This window comes from Anas acuta, chromosome 3, assembly GCF_963932015.1.
Source record: "Anas acuta chromosome 3, bAnaAcu1.1, whole genome shotgun sequence".
NCBI lineage: Eukaryota > Metazoa > Chordata > Aves > Anseriformes > Anatidae > Anas > Anas acuta.
This window is the reverse complement of record NC_088981.1, coordinates 116,207,025-116,220,083: the sequence shown is the minus strand read 5'-3', so window position 1 is coordinate 116,220,083 and position 13,059 is coordinate 116,207,025. Positions and strand designations below refer to the sequence as shown.

General features: G+C 45.0%; 1 protein-coding gene across 20 annotated transcripts in view; it reads left to right on the top strand.

Moving 5' to 3' along the window:
• Positions 1-13,059, top strand: part of HMBOX1 (homeobox containing 1) — a 121,406-nt gene that overhangs the window by 43,339 nt on the left and 65,008 nt on the right. The window lies entirely within an intron of this gene.

Genomic DNA, 13,059 nt, shown 5'->3' with positions numbered 1-13,059 from the left:
ATTAAATTAGAGGAAGTGGCCCAAGATGACCCAATTCAGTTTAAAGTTTCCAGATTGAACCATAGATATCTTTTTAAAAAGAAAAGTCATTAGAAAAACAGAGTAGTAGCACATCCCCCAGCCTATAATCCATTGTGAAATGATGACCCATCTTGTGTATCTGCTTGTAGTGACTATTCAAAAAAAAATACATGCATGGGCTATGTAGAGCAGGAATACAACTACCAAATCTATGGTGAAGATCAGAACTAGGATGCAGTCTGCAATTTGTTTTGATGAGCCCTCTAAGCAGGAAAGAGTTTCTTCAAAGTAATAAGCAATAGCGTAAGAGTTTAACTCAGATACTGAGTAAGATAAAAATGAAACAGCTGATATAGCAACTGCCCCCAGTTGTGTGCTCACCTCTCCAACAGAGGTGAAGTAGGTTATAAAGCACTATCTGAGGCATTCAATTTTCAGGCCAGGGTTTTAAAACAAGCTGAAATTAAAGTTGGTTTACATTAATAAATCAGGCTTAGAACTGCCATGGTTAGAGGGTAGTTTGGTTATCCATACCCTGGGGCAGCATTCTCTGTCAGAAGAGCAAAGTAGGCAGCTGGCTGCAATTACCATTTCACCTACCTAATTTTTATCTCCAGTTGGATGAGAGTGAGTACTTGAGAGGAATTTGAGGCATGATGTGAACACAAGAATCTTGATTTTGGTCTCAAAATAATTATTTATTTATCTGAAACTAAGTCCTGCTGTCACTAATGCAAGTGTATCTGCATTGGTTTCTTCATAAATGTATGAAGAAGTTGTACCTCACAGGATCACAATGATACAGATTAATTAATGTGTTAATGGTAAGATCTGGCCATCAGTATTTATGTTGCATGTTTCAAGATCTCTCTCAAAATATGATTTCGGATGGAAATGGGCAGTTTTTGCATTGCCACTTAAAGTTTACCTGAATTGTCAGGCTGGTGCTTATGGATCTAACTGCCTGCAATGACAGAGCTGTTTTGGGAGTGAGTAAAAGCCTGCTGAGTGGAAGGAAAATCAGGGTGAGTAATGCAGATGAAAAAAAGGACTGGGCTGAAGTCTTGTCATCAGTTAGGAAAAACAGCACAAAGAAAAAGAACAAGTATGTGAATGATCTCAAAATTGGCACGCCCTGAAGAACAGCCATTGGATTATGGTGGCTTGGAAAGTCACCGTACGGCTGAGCTGCGGTGACTGTCCAGCTTCCCTGAAATGTGACACAAAGCACATTAATTAAACCTCGGTGAAAGAGGCTTCAGCTAACTTGCTGTCTTCATCTCTTGTCACAACAAGGTGTGGTGTAAATAGCTGGTGGCTGTAGAAATGTTCAGTTGACATTTTAAGCTTCCGTAACTGAAAGAATGTCTTGTCTGAGCCTTTAGTTTTACTTTTAAGATGAACCAGATGACTTAATCCATGGTTTCACAGGCAGCTAACCCAAGCTAACAGGGACTAAAAGAAATCTTGTTCCCTGTGTGCCTTCCTCTGCTTTTGGCCAAATTGACTCATCCCCATTTGTTGGGTTGGTGATAGCAAGCATCAGAGCCTTCTCTAGGCTAAATCAGCTCATTTACCCATACAAGAAAAGTAGCTATGGGTTGGTTGGTTAGTTTATTTTCTTGCTGGGTTAATGAACTGAACAAGTTTGTGGAGATTTCCCCCAAGCTATGCAGGAGGGGAGAAGAGCAGGACCAGCCCATGCTGCAGGGATCTAAAATCATAAAATATCCCGAGCTGGAAGGGACCCATTCTTCTTGTTGTGTGCTGGGACGTCAGCTCACTCTCCCTCAGGCATCTCACACAGAATCACACACAGAATTTTCTAGGTTGGAAGAGACCTCAAGATCATCGAGTCCAACCTCTGACCTAAAACTAACAGTCCCCACTAAACCATATCCCTAAGCTCTACATCTAAACGTCTTTTGAAGACTTCCAGGGATGGTGACTCCACCACCTCCCTGGGCAGCCCGTTCCAATGCCTCACAACCCTTTCAGTAAAGAAATTCTTCCTAACATCTAACCTAAAACTCCCCTGGCGTAACTTTAGCCCATTCCCCCTCGTCCTGTCACCAGGCACATGGGAGAACAGGCCAACCCCCACCTCGCTACAGCCTCCTTTAATGTACTTATACAGAGCAATAAGGTCACCCCTGAGCCTCCTCTTCTCTAGGCTGAACAAGCCCAGCTCCTTCAGCCGCTCCTCGTAGGACTTGCTCTCCAGGCCCCTCACCAGCTTCGTCGCCCTTCTTTGGACCCGCTCAAGCACCTCGATGTCCTTCTTGTAGCGAGGGGCCCAAAACTGAACACAGTACTCGAGGTGCGGCCTCACCAGAGCCGAGTACAGGGGGACGATCACCTCCCTAGCCCTGCTGGTCACAGTGTTTCTGATACAAGCCAGGATGCCGTTGGCCTTCTTGGCCACCAGAGCACACTGCTGGCTCATATTCAGCCGACTGTCCACCATCACTCCCAGGTCCTTCTCTGCCTGGCAGCTCTCCAACCATTCCTCTCCCAGCCTGTAGTTCTGCTTGGGGTTATTGCGCCCCAGGTGCAGGACCCGGCACTTGGCCTTGTTGAACTTCATACAGTTGACCTCAGCCCATCGGTGCAGCCTATCCAGATCCTCCTGCAGAGCCTTCCTACCCTCGAGCAGATCGACACACGCACCTAGCTTGGTGTCATCTGCAAACTTACTGAGGGTGCACTCAATGCCGTCATCCAGATCATTGATGAAGATGTTAAAGAGGACCGGCCCCAGCACCGAGCCCTGGGGGACGCCACTAGTGACTGGCCTCCAACTGGACTTGGCTCCATTCACCACAACTCTTTGGGCCCGGCTATCCAGCCAGTTTCTAACCCAACGAAGCGTGTGCCAGTCCAAGCCAAGAGCAGCCAGTTTCTTGAGGAGAATGCTGTGGGAGACGGTGTCAAAAGCCTTGCTGAAGTCAAGGTAGACCACATCCACAGCCTTTCCCTCGTCCACCCAGCGCGTCACTTTGTCGTAGAAGGAGATCAGGTTCGTCAAGCAGGACCTGCCTTCCATAAACCCATGCTGGCTGGGCCTGATCGCCTGCTTGCCCTTCAAGTGCCGCATGATGACTCCCAAGAGGATCTGCTCCATGAGCTTCCCTGGTACTGAGGTCAAACTGACAGGCCTGTAGTTCCCCGGGTCTGCCCTCCGGCCCTTCTTGTAGATGGGCGTCACATTTGCTAGCCGCCAGTCAGCTGGGACCTCCCCCGATAGCCAGGACTGCTGATAAATGATGGATAGGGGCTTGGCCAGCTCATCTGCCAGTTCTCTCAGTACCCTTGGGTGGATCCCATCCGGCCCCATCGATTTGTGGACATCCAAGTGCCGTAGCAGGTCACCAACCAGTTCTTCGTGGATGGTGAGGGCCACATCCTGCTCCCCGTCCCCTTCCACCAGTTCTGGGTACTGGGTATCCAGAGAGCAACCGGTTTTGCCGCTAAAGACTGAGGCAAAGAAGGCATTGAGCACCTCCGCCTTTTCCTCATCTCTTGTAACTAAGTTTCCCCCTGCATCCAGTAAAGGATGGAGATTCTCCCTAGTCCTCCTTTTTGTGTTGATGTATTTATAAAAGCGTTTTTTATTATCTTTAACGGCAGTAGCCAGATTGAGCTCCAGACGAGCTTTGGCCTTCCTAATCTTGTCCCTGCACAGCCTCGCTACATCCTTATAGTCCTCCTTAGTGGCCTGCCCAATTTTCCAAAGATTATAAACCCTCTTTTTTCTCCTAAGCTCAAGCCACAATTCTCTGTTGAGCCAGGCTGGTCTTCTTCCCCGCTGGCTCATCTTTGGGCGCATGGGAATAGACCGCTCCTGCACCATTAGGATTTGCCTCTTAAAGAGCGCCCAGCCTTCCTGGACCCCTCTGCCCTTCAGAACCGCCTCCCATGGGACTCCACCAACTAGTGTCCTGAGCAGCCCAAAGTCAGCCCTCCGAAAGTCCAATACAGTGGTTTTACTGGTTCCCTTCCTGGCCCCGCCAAGAATAGTGAACTCCACCATTTCGTGGTCACTCTGCCCAAGACTGTTCCCGACAATCACATCCTCCACCAGTCCTTCTCTGTTTGTGAAGAGAAGGTCTAGCAGGGCACCACCCCTGGTAGGTTCACTAATCAGCTGCGTCAGGAAGCTATCTTCCACTTTCTCCAGAAACCTCCTAGACTGCTTCCTCTGGGCTGTGTTGTGCTTCCAGGATATGTCAGGGAAGTTGAAGTCCCCCACGAGTACAAGCGCTGACGATTTCGCAACTTCTGTCAGCTGCCTGTAGAACTCCTCATCCGTTTCCTCATCCTGGTTCGGCGGTCTATAGCAGACCCCGACCAGGACACTAGCCTTGTTGTCCCTGCCGATCCTAACCCAAAGGGACTCGATCTCGTCATTCCTAGCCTCGAGTTCTACAACATCGAAAGACTCTCTAATATAGAGAGCCACACCGCCACCCCTTCTGTGCTGCCTGTCCCTTCTGAAGAGCCTATAGCCAGGCATCGCAGCACTCCAGTCATGAGACTGGTCCCACCACGTTTCCGTGATGGCAACCAAGTCGTAGCCTGCCCGCTGCACGATGGCTTCCAGCTCCTCCTGTTTATTACCCATGCTGCGTGCATTGGTGTAGATGCACTTCAGCTGGGCCTTTACCTTATCCTCCGGCCTTGCCATTGTTCCCCCTGGCACAGCCCCAACAGTCCTTGCTTCAGCCCCATCCCCCTTCTTACCTAGTTTAAAGCCCTATCTATCAGCCCTGCCAACTCCTGACCCAAGATCCTCACCCCTCTCCGAGAGAGGCCCATCCCATCCGGTGCCATCAGGCCCGGTGTAGCATAGACCTTCCCGTGATCAAAAAACCCAAAGTTGTGCCGGTCACACCAGTCACGAAGCCACGAGTTTATGCGAACAGCGCACCTTTCAGCTTCCATCCCCCCTATCGGAAGGACAGAGCCAAACACAACCTGTGCGCCTGAACCTCTAAGTTGTCGCCCCAAATCCCTAAAGTCTCTTTTGATTGCCTTCGGGCTTCTCTTTGCTACTTCATCGCTACCAGCCTGAAAAGACCAATAGCGGGTAGTAGTCAGTGGGCCGTACCACTGACTACTATCTGCACCCTCAGGACTTGTGTCTTGAGGTGTTCTCCTCCTGCTCTGACTAGGGTGTAAAGATTTGGATTTATTATGAGGGTGCAAACTGTGTCTTCTCTATGTCATATAAGAAAAAAATCTCCCTAGCTTGGATCTGGACTACATGAGAGATGCCTGTTACTTTAAGAGCATTAATAGGATGTGTGTTTCTTTTTAAAATGCTTTTAAGTAAAACTCTAATATGGAAGCAAATGTAGCCAAAAGCCCATGTTTTTGCCATTAGGATTTATATTCTTCAAGGAGCTGCTGGTAAGCTATGTCTGAGTTGTTCTCCAAGTATAATGTCTGTCTTCACTAAGGCTGAATCCCAGTAAAACTATGATTGCAGGCTGTTTTCTAGTGGGGGAAAAATTGCTTTGTAGTTGAACACAAAGTTAGGGATAGGTAAATTTTAGGTATTTGCTGTTTTTTGACTTTAGTTTTCTGAACAGTTTTTTTCTTTTAAAGAAGTTGTTAATTGTTCCTGCTAGTGATGGATTCTGAGGGAGAACGCAGGTGCCTGTGATAATACTTCAGAGCATCTCTTTCTCTTAAGATGTGGAAGAGCACATCTGGTGATGGCATCTTTTAAAGCATGTCCTACACCTTGTCATATCTGATGCTACAGATGGACCATGTAGGATGACCATGGGGTGAGAAATGCACACGTTTTGGCCAGTCACTTGGTCTGCCTTCCTGCAGAATGCCTTTGGGCCTTGGAACATGTCATTTCATCTTGTCCAAAGGCCAGTCCCTTTCTGTGAGCTGTCAGTCTCAAAAATTAGCACAGTATTGATTTCTTGTCCCTTGGTCTCTGGAAAGGTGTTTCCATTATTCAGACATTCCAACTACAAAACCTGATACAGAAAGTTTCCGAGATTTTCATGTTTTTAATACAGGAGTGGCCAAAATCGACAGGAAACAGAAGATGACATTGTATCTGCTCCTGTAAATCTGATAGCAAAAAAAAAAAAAGGGATTTGCCAGTTTAGACCCATGTCTAGGTCAGGCCCGTGTTGGGTAGGCCCACGTCCAGGTTAGGCCCATGTTAGGTAGGCCCATGTCTAGGTTAGACCCATGTCTCAGTTGGTAGTGGTGTTTTATTCTATTTTTATTTATTTTTTTTTATTTTTTTACCACAATAATTCTGTTTCTTCCTGTGAGTTACAGAAAATACTTCACTGTGTTGAGAGATTTGTGTAACTGTGTAACTCAACCACACCAATCCTGCCCTGATTCTGTTACAGAGTTTATGTATCTAAAGTTTGGTCTTTGGCTCCCAAATTTAGGGGCTTCTCCTTTGCTTTTGGCACAATTTTGGGCTTTGGGCCCTGGTTTGGTGCTCAGCTGCCACTTGGGCTTTTCTCTGTGTGTGTCAGTCCTGCCCATCCCTCCTTGTGCCCTTGAATCCAGCCTCAGAGTTTGAATTCCTGCCTCGTTGCTGGAGAATTGCAACAATAGCAGGAAGCCCTCATTGTGGAAGTAGGGAACGTTAGGGTTAGACAGATAAGGTGTCAGTGTGAATCAGTCTGGGCCTGGAGCAGAATTCAGAAGTACCTGGCTGCCAGCCCTGTGCTTAGTCAGAGGTCAGTGCCTTTTGTAAGACTTGGATTATGACAATAATTGGCATTTATATTCCATCTTTCCCTTGTAAGATTGATCTCGAGTTCTCTCTCCCTTTTCCAAAGATGTAAAGTGGATACTATAAAGGACAGCAAGTTACTCACCCAAGTGGAATCAGTGGCAAAACTGCTAGGGTTTGCTTGCTGCCAGTGTGCCAGCATCCAGTAAAAAATATTTTATCAGCAGTAAAGAATATCAAAGGCTGAGTGGAAGAACAGCTTATATAGAAAAAGTGTGTCTGGGTTTGGGGCTCTTTAACTAGCTAGGAAACTTGAAGCTTCCTGAAGAAATGATATGTTGATATTCTGCTCTCAGCTTGCCTTCTGTAATTTGTGTAGCGGTGAGTATTTGATTACGTTGGATTTATTTTCAGAAGTTTCAGGCTGCTCTTATTAACTGTCACCATTTTGATCGAAAGCGTATGGCAGTGTTCTGCATTCATAAGACGGTGTTTTGCATTCATAAACAGAGCCGGTGACGTTTAACCTCGATAGATCAGCTTGTAGTCTGATTTCACTCCTTGCTGCAAAGTGAGGTTTTCGTTTGCCTGGGATGAGAGCAGTCATTACAAGCATTACATTTTGTTTGTGAATCAGGATGAATGGGAGTAGAGTCCTCTTTGAAAATCAGAACTAAGAGTGCAGGAGATAATTATGCTAACGTATGGGTAAGGATGGCTCTGTGTTCGTTGACATGATGAGCACTTGAGGCCTGATTTTTTTTTCCCCCCCTCTTGAAAACTGGTACAACTCCACTGAAGATACTGGAGTTGCAACTGATAAGCATAAATGTTGGCTCAGATGAGTCAGATCCTTAATCCTCTTCTGGGACCCAAAATTCATAGCATCAACTACTGGTTTGAAGGCGGCTTTGCTTAATGTGGTGCAAGGCTTTGGGCATTTCTGAAGCGCTTAAATTGGCTGTGAATAAAAGGAGATGCACTTCTTAAGTAAGAACAGAAAAGGCCAAAGCTTGAATTTCAGAAGATGAGAGAGCGCTCTGCCCTAAATGTTCCAGCTGAGTTCCTTCAGTGTCTTAAAGCTGCTCTTGATGGGACGTGGAGTCTTAGCCTCTGAACTTGTGTGTGTGGTGCTCGCTTTGTGATGCACGTCAACCATTGTGGCTGTCGAACAGCTATAGCTCAATAAGAAACTCCCTCTCGAGCATCTTGTAAGGGCCAGGTGCATCCCGGATGGGTAACAGTGGGATGAAATGTGGAAGGGGAATATAATGTGAAAGGGGAATATAATGTGGAAGGGGAATATAAAAAATACTTCTGATGGGAAGTATGTGGAGTGTTGGTTCATGTGACTCAGGGTGCTGAATATCAGGCTGCTTGGTAAGGAAGTCCTATCACCTTTGGAAAAAGCAGTGCTGTGCTGAATACCCATTTTTGTTTGCTGTCTAGATCAGAGACCTCACGTAGCAGGGAAATGTAGCAGCCCACTCGTACTGAACAAGGATCCTGGCTGTATGTTTGTGACAGCCAAAGGACATACGTCTCCACGGTGGTCCGGTAGCACCTCTCACCAGTACTATATGCACATTCACGAAGGGAAAAACTCACAGGCTAAGGAGTTCACACTATGGAAACACTTTGATAATGAAAATGTGCTTGGTTAACTAGTTGTAGAAAGGCAATTTTTTGCTATATACTGATACTTCGGCTGGAAAGCTGAACTTGCACAACTTTACCTTGTGATTTTGCACCTTTATTTGAAGTGCAAGATCGCATTCAGTGACAGCAAGAAGGTGTGTTTTATGTGACCAGAAGTGGTGGTGTTATAAAAGATAAGCTTACAAGTGCCCTGCCAGCCCTGCACCAGCAGGACATGCCGTATGTCGGAGAAGGGGGAAGTTGGCATCTCTCCCCATCCTGTTTGCCACAGTTGATGTGACTTTATCAGAATGGTTCCTAAACCAATTACCAGACCTGGGATCCTGTTCTGAACACTTTGGCACTAGCCCACATCCATATTATGCGGAATGATATCAAATATAGGTCTCATATCTGGAAGTACAACTGGTTTTGTAAGTATCTTGAGCTTTGCAGAGCTTATTAGATAAAGCAGTGAATTTTAATGGAGATGTGGAGAGGGATCTCTGCAGCAAAGGATCTCTTCACTGATGCTGGAGTACTTCCTACTCATGTACAGTAAGTAGCAGAGAGGAAGAAATGATTTCTTCTGATCATTGAAGAGTCCAGAGCCATTTTCTCAAGTGCTCGAGGTGTTAAGGCCAGTGTTCTGGCCTTATTCCCAAATGGGTAATTGAATTGCTTTGAACTTCTGCAAGTTCAATTGGACGTGGAGTTCTCCACTTCCTGCTCTTGGCCTTTTAATGGGATTATTCTGCTGTGTTCACCACCTAGAAAGTTAGTGTTGGGTAAATGATACCTGAATTTGCATGGTTTTCAGCCATGGTAGTAGGTGAGAAAATCCTCCTGTGTTTTCCTTTATTTTCCTCCATGAGAGAGAACACCTCTATGTCTGGCCACGTGCCCCTGGCTCAAGATCAGGACTTCCAAAGAGGGGGAGATCCCCATATCTACAGGGAGAACTTCATACAAAAAAAATAAGAGGCTAAAAACCTCTTGGTGGTATGACGGGGATGTTGAGAGCAATGTCACTAAACAGCATTTATGTCCCCAAACAGCCTTCATTTCACAAAGTGGTGTTAGAAGTAGAAATGATTGATGCCGAATCTTACTAGTTGGGACCAGCTGGATACTTTATTTCTGTGGATTTGGGGGTAAAAAAAGATGGATTTTTTTTTTTTTTTAATTTATCTCCTTTAAGTCTCCCTTCACTCTGGTGTTTAGGTACCTCAGGTTCCTTTGGGATGAGCCACAAAAGATAAGCATGAAGTTTTAATGCTATATAGAGACCAAGTGGAATTGGGCCATCTTACATGGGGTATGACTGCTAACTTAATGTAAGAAATATAAATAAGCTTGATATTTTAAACTAGTTTTTTTTTTTTTTTTTTTTTTCCTATCGGGGTCTAAGTGAGCTTGATCCATTTTAAGACCCAAATTCAGTTGTTGCAAAAATTGGTCAAATTTAGTTTTGAGTTAAATTAGTGCTTTACAAAAGTCTCGCTTTCCAAATTTCAGGGAGAAAAAGTGCATGGTGATTCTCCCCTGGTAGGCACTTTTTTCATCTATTTCCCCATCAAGACTGGTGAGAGGTTTGGTAAACAGAGATCTGCTAGTTTTGAGGAATTTTGCTACATCAGCAGCAAAGTTTGCTGAAGTTTAATCACAGCAGAGCAGCCTGTTCCAGTCTTGTTCCCAGGAACAATTTTTGTTGCCTTGATTTTTCTCTTGCACACCCCCAATCATTCTACTTGTCTCTATCTTATTTTGCTTCTTGTTGCTTTTGCATTTGAAGGTTTTTTTCCCAAGGAAAAAGAGGGGGGGAAACAAATTGGATTAAAGCTAGCCAGAGGAGTTCAGGAGGATGAGAGGCTCTTATAGCAATAAGGGTGGGGAGAGAGGAAGTAGTAGAGAATATCCATTAATTAATGAGATGAATGAAATTAAGATGGTTCTAAAATGGTTGATTTACTTAACTGCTTTGTAAATTGATCTTTAAACAGGATAAGTTTATTAAAATATTTTGAAAATGGAAAATAACTGAAGCCTTGTTAGAATAACCGTTCTAAACAATGTTAGTGGGGTTATTCATTAAAAAAATGGTAGGTAGTTGGCAGCGTTGGAACGTGTTCAGTATTACCAAGTTTTGCAATATTTGCTTTAGGTTTTTAATGGAAAATTCCCAATTCCTGCAGTTATTTTCAACACACGAAACTGTCTCAGAAGCATTGTTTCTAGATCTTATGGTTGTGTAGAGAAGAACATGAAAATGTGAATGACACGACCAGTAAGAAGTATGTCAAGAAATATGTCAGATGCAATATATGCTGTGCACGTAACTATAAGCAAGGGAGTTTTTAACTCTGTACATGACATCGGTGAGAGCAGCAGGGAGATCCTGTATATGATTTTGGTGTTCATATCTTCTTTTGAAGTGTTGAAAAGTTATATGGGGTAGAAGTCTTCTTGAATGGTTAGAGGGCTAGAAGAATAACTTCCACAGGCAGACTGGAGGACTCATTGGCTTTGTTGTTTTTTGTTTTTGTTTTTCAAATTGCCCATATTTTTTTGAGTAGTTGTGTTGACCACAGTATAATGGATTTAATCTAACAGTAGGGTTAACCTTCTTCATGCCTTTTAGAAGCAGTCCACAGATTAACAGGACTCTGTGGGCCATGAGTTGGAGGTCGCTGAATATCTTGTTCTCATGGCCTTGTCCAGCAGCCCTTACATCCTTGTGCATTTGAAATCACTGCACATGCACAGCAGATCCCTGCTACATCAATGTGGGACAAAGGGGAGGCCAGATCACTTTGCTACATAATGCCATGTATCACAGAAAGTCAATCATTTATTTTTCTTGCATATCAGAACACTGGAGTTCATTAGGTTTAATTCAGTTGTACTAAAGAATACTTGAATTTGGCTCAAGAATGCAAATCTAGAAGCTGAGCCCTGACGTTTTAGACAAATTAAGCATGGGATCACACCCCGATCCTAAAGGGAAGGTCTACCCCATGTCAACAGACCATTGCAGGAAACATTAGGTTCTTGACGTTGCGTGGCATTTTTGAAGCCATCTGGAAAGTCACCCTTTTGTCAGATCCAAGTTTTTCAGTTCACGGGACTAGAAGGACACAAGTTTGGGGTTGCTAGGTCTGTGACAAACTGGAGATTAAACTAGGCAAAGTATATTTTGGTATTAAAACTTGAAGAGTCGGTAAAGTAGGAATTTTTATTAGAGGTAATTCTGTGTGAATGTACTGGTTCATTAAATCCTCCAGTTCAACAAAGTACTTGAGGACATGAAAGTCTTGAGGACATGAAACTTGGTGTTGACAGATAAATAATTCAGGAAACGGTAAGATTAGAAAGACAGGTAAAAAAGATGGCAAAAATGGGTTCATCTCAAAGGAATTCCAGGCTGTGTAAGGGGTTGGTGATGTGAGTCAGTAAGTCAGTGTGGCACTTCTTGCAGAGCTGGATAAAAGGGCTGAGCCTCCCCAAACCCAGAGGCCAAACCCAGCACACAGTGTGTGTTTACAGATGCTCCTGGTCAAGCTCTCAATGTCTCAGCCTGAGGTTCAACTTCCAAATTTCAGTTGTTACGATTCCGGTCAGTTGCTCAAACACTGCTGCATTGGCTGCCGTGCCCTTGTGTGAGCGGAATAACCCGGGTGCTTGTCTTTTAAGATTGAAAATGGCTCGTACGTTTTCGGTAATTGATTGTCCCGAAGGACAGCACATTCCTACTGGAACGAAGCACTCAAATGGCTGTAGTCCGTCTGTCTTCACAGATGGTCATTTTCTTGGATGGGAGTCATCCCCTTGTATTGTCCTCCTGCTTCCTTTTCCTTACGTACCCATTTCTAATGCTAAAACAATCAAAGGGACTCAATGCTAGCTGTAAGTGGCCGAAGATAAGAGCTTCTTATTGGTTTTGGATTTTCCAGGCTGCAAATGCTATTTTCATGGGTGCGTGCATCCCGGTTTTGTAGCACCACATCCCCACATAGCTATCCTCTAGCTACAGCTCTCCTAGCCAAACCACTTCTCAGGGCTGCTCTTCAGCCCCGAGGCCACCCAGGCACATCCATGTTAGAGGACTACCCTTAAAAACTGGGTGGCTGCATCCAAACACCGTGCTTGTGGCTTCTGGTGTTGTGAGATGTTGCTACCTTGAATAGATCCTGTTGCTACACCCCCAAAATTTGGTTCTGTACGATGTGCTTGTCTGAAAGAAGAGTAAAAGCAGTGATGGAAAATGGCTTCTCGCTCCGTGGTAGCCATTGGGGACCATGTGCTCGGCCCGTGTGGTGGTGCAGAACTAGGAAAGAGGAGAGATCTTCGAAATCTGTGGAGGTTTATGGGCAGTCCTGTTCCTGGAAGGCCTAGGAAGGCCTGGAGGCCTGGAAGGCCTCATGAGAGCCATTATCCTTCTTGTGGTTTTCCACAGTCCCTGGATTTCTTGCTTGACTTCCCCGAGGCTGCTCTTTGGCCGCTCTTGCTCGTAAGGATTCTCCGTTAGCTTTTGTTGTGTCTCCTGGAGTCTGAGTGATTTCTTCACCCTGCTCTCCTGCAGGAACCGTAATAAACCCTTGGCTCTCAAGGAGATGCACAAAAAGGCTGGAGAGTGCCCTGATCTCTTTGCCAAAATCCATCTGCCCTCCGTCTGC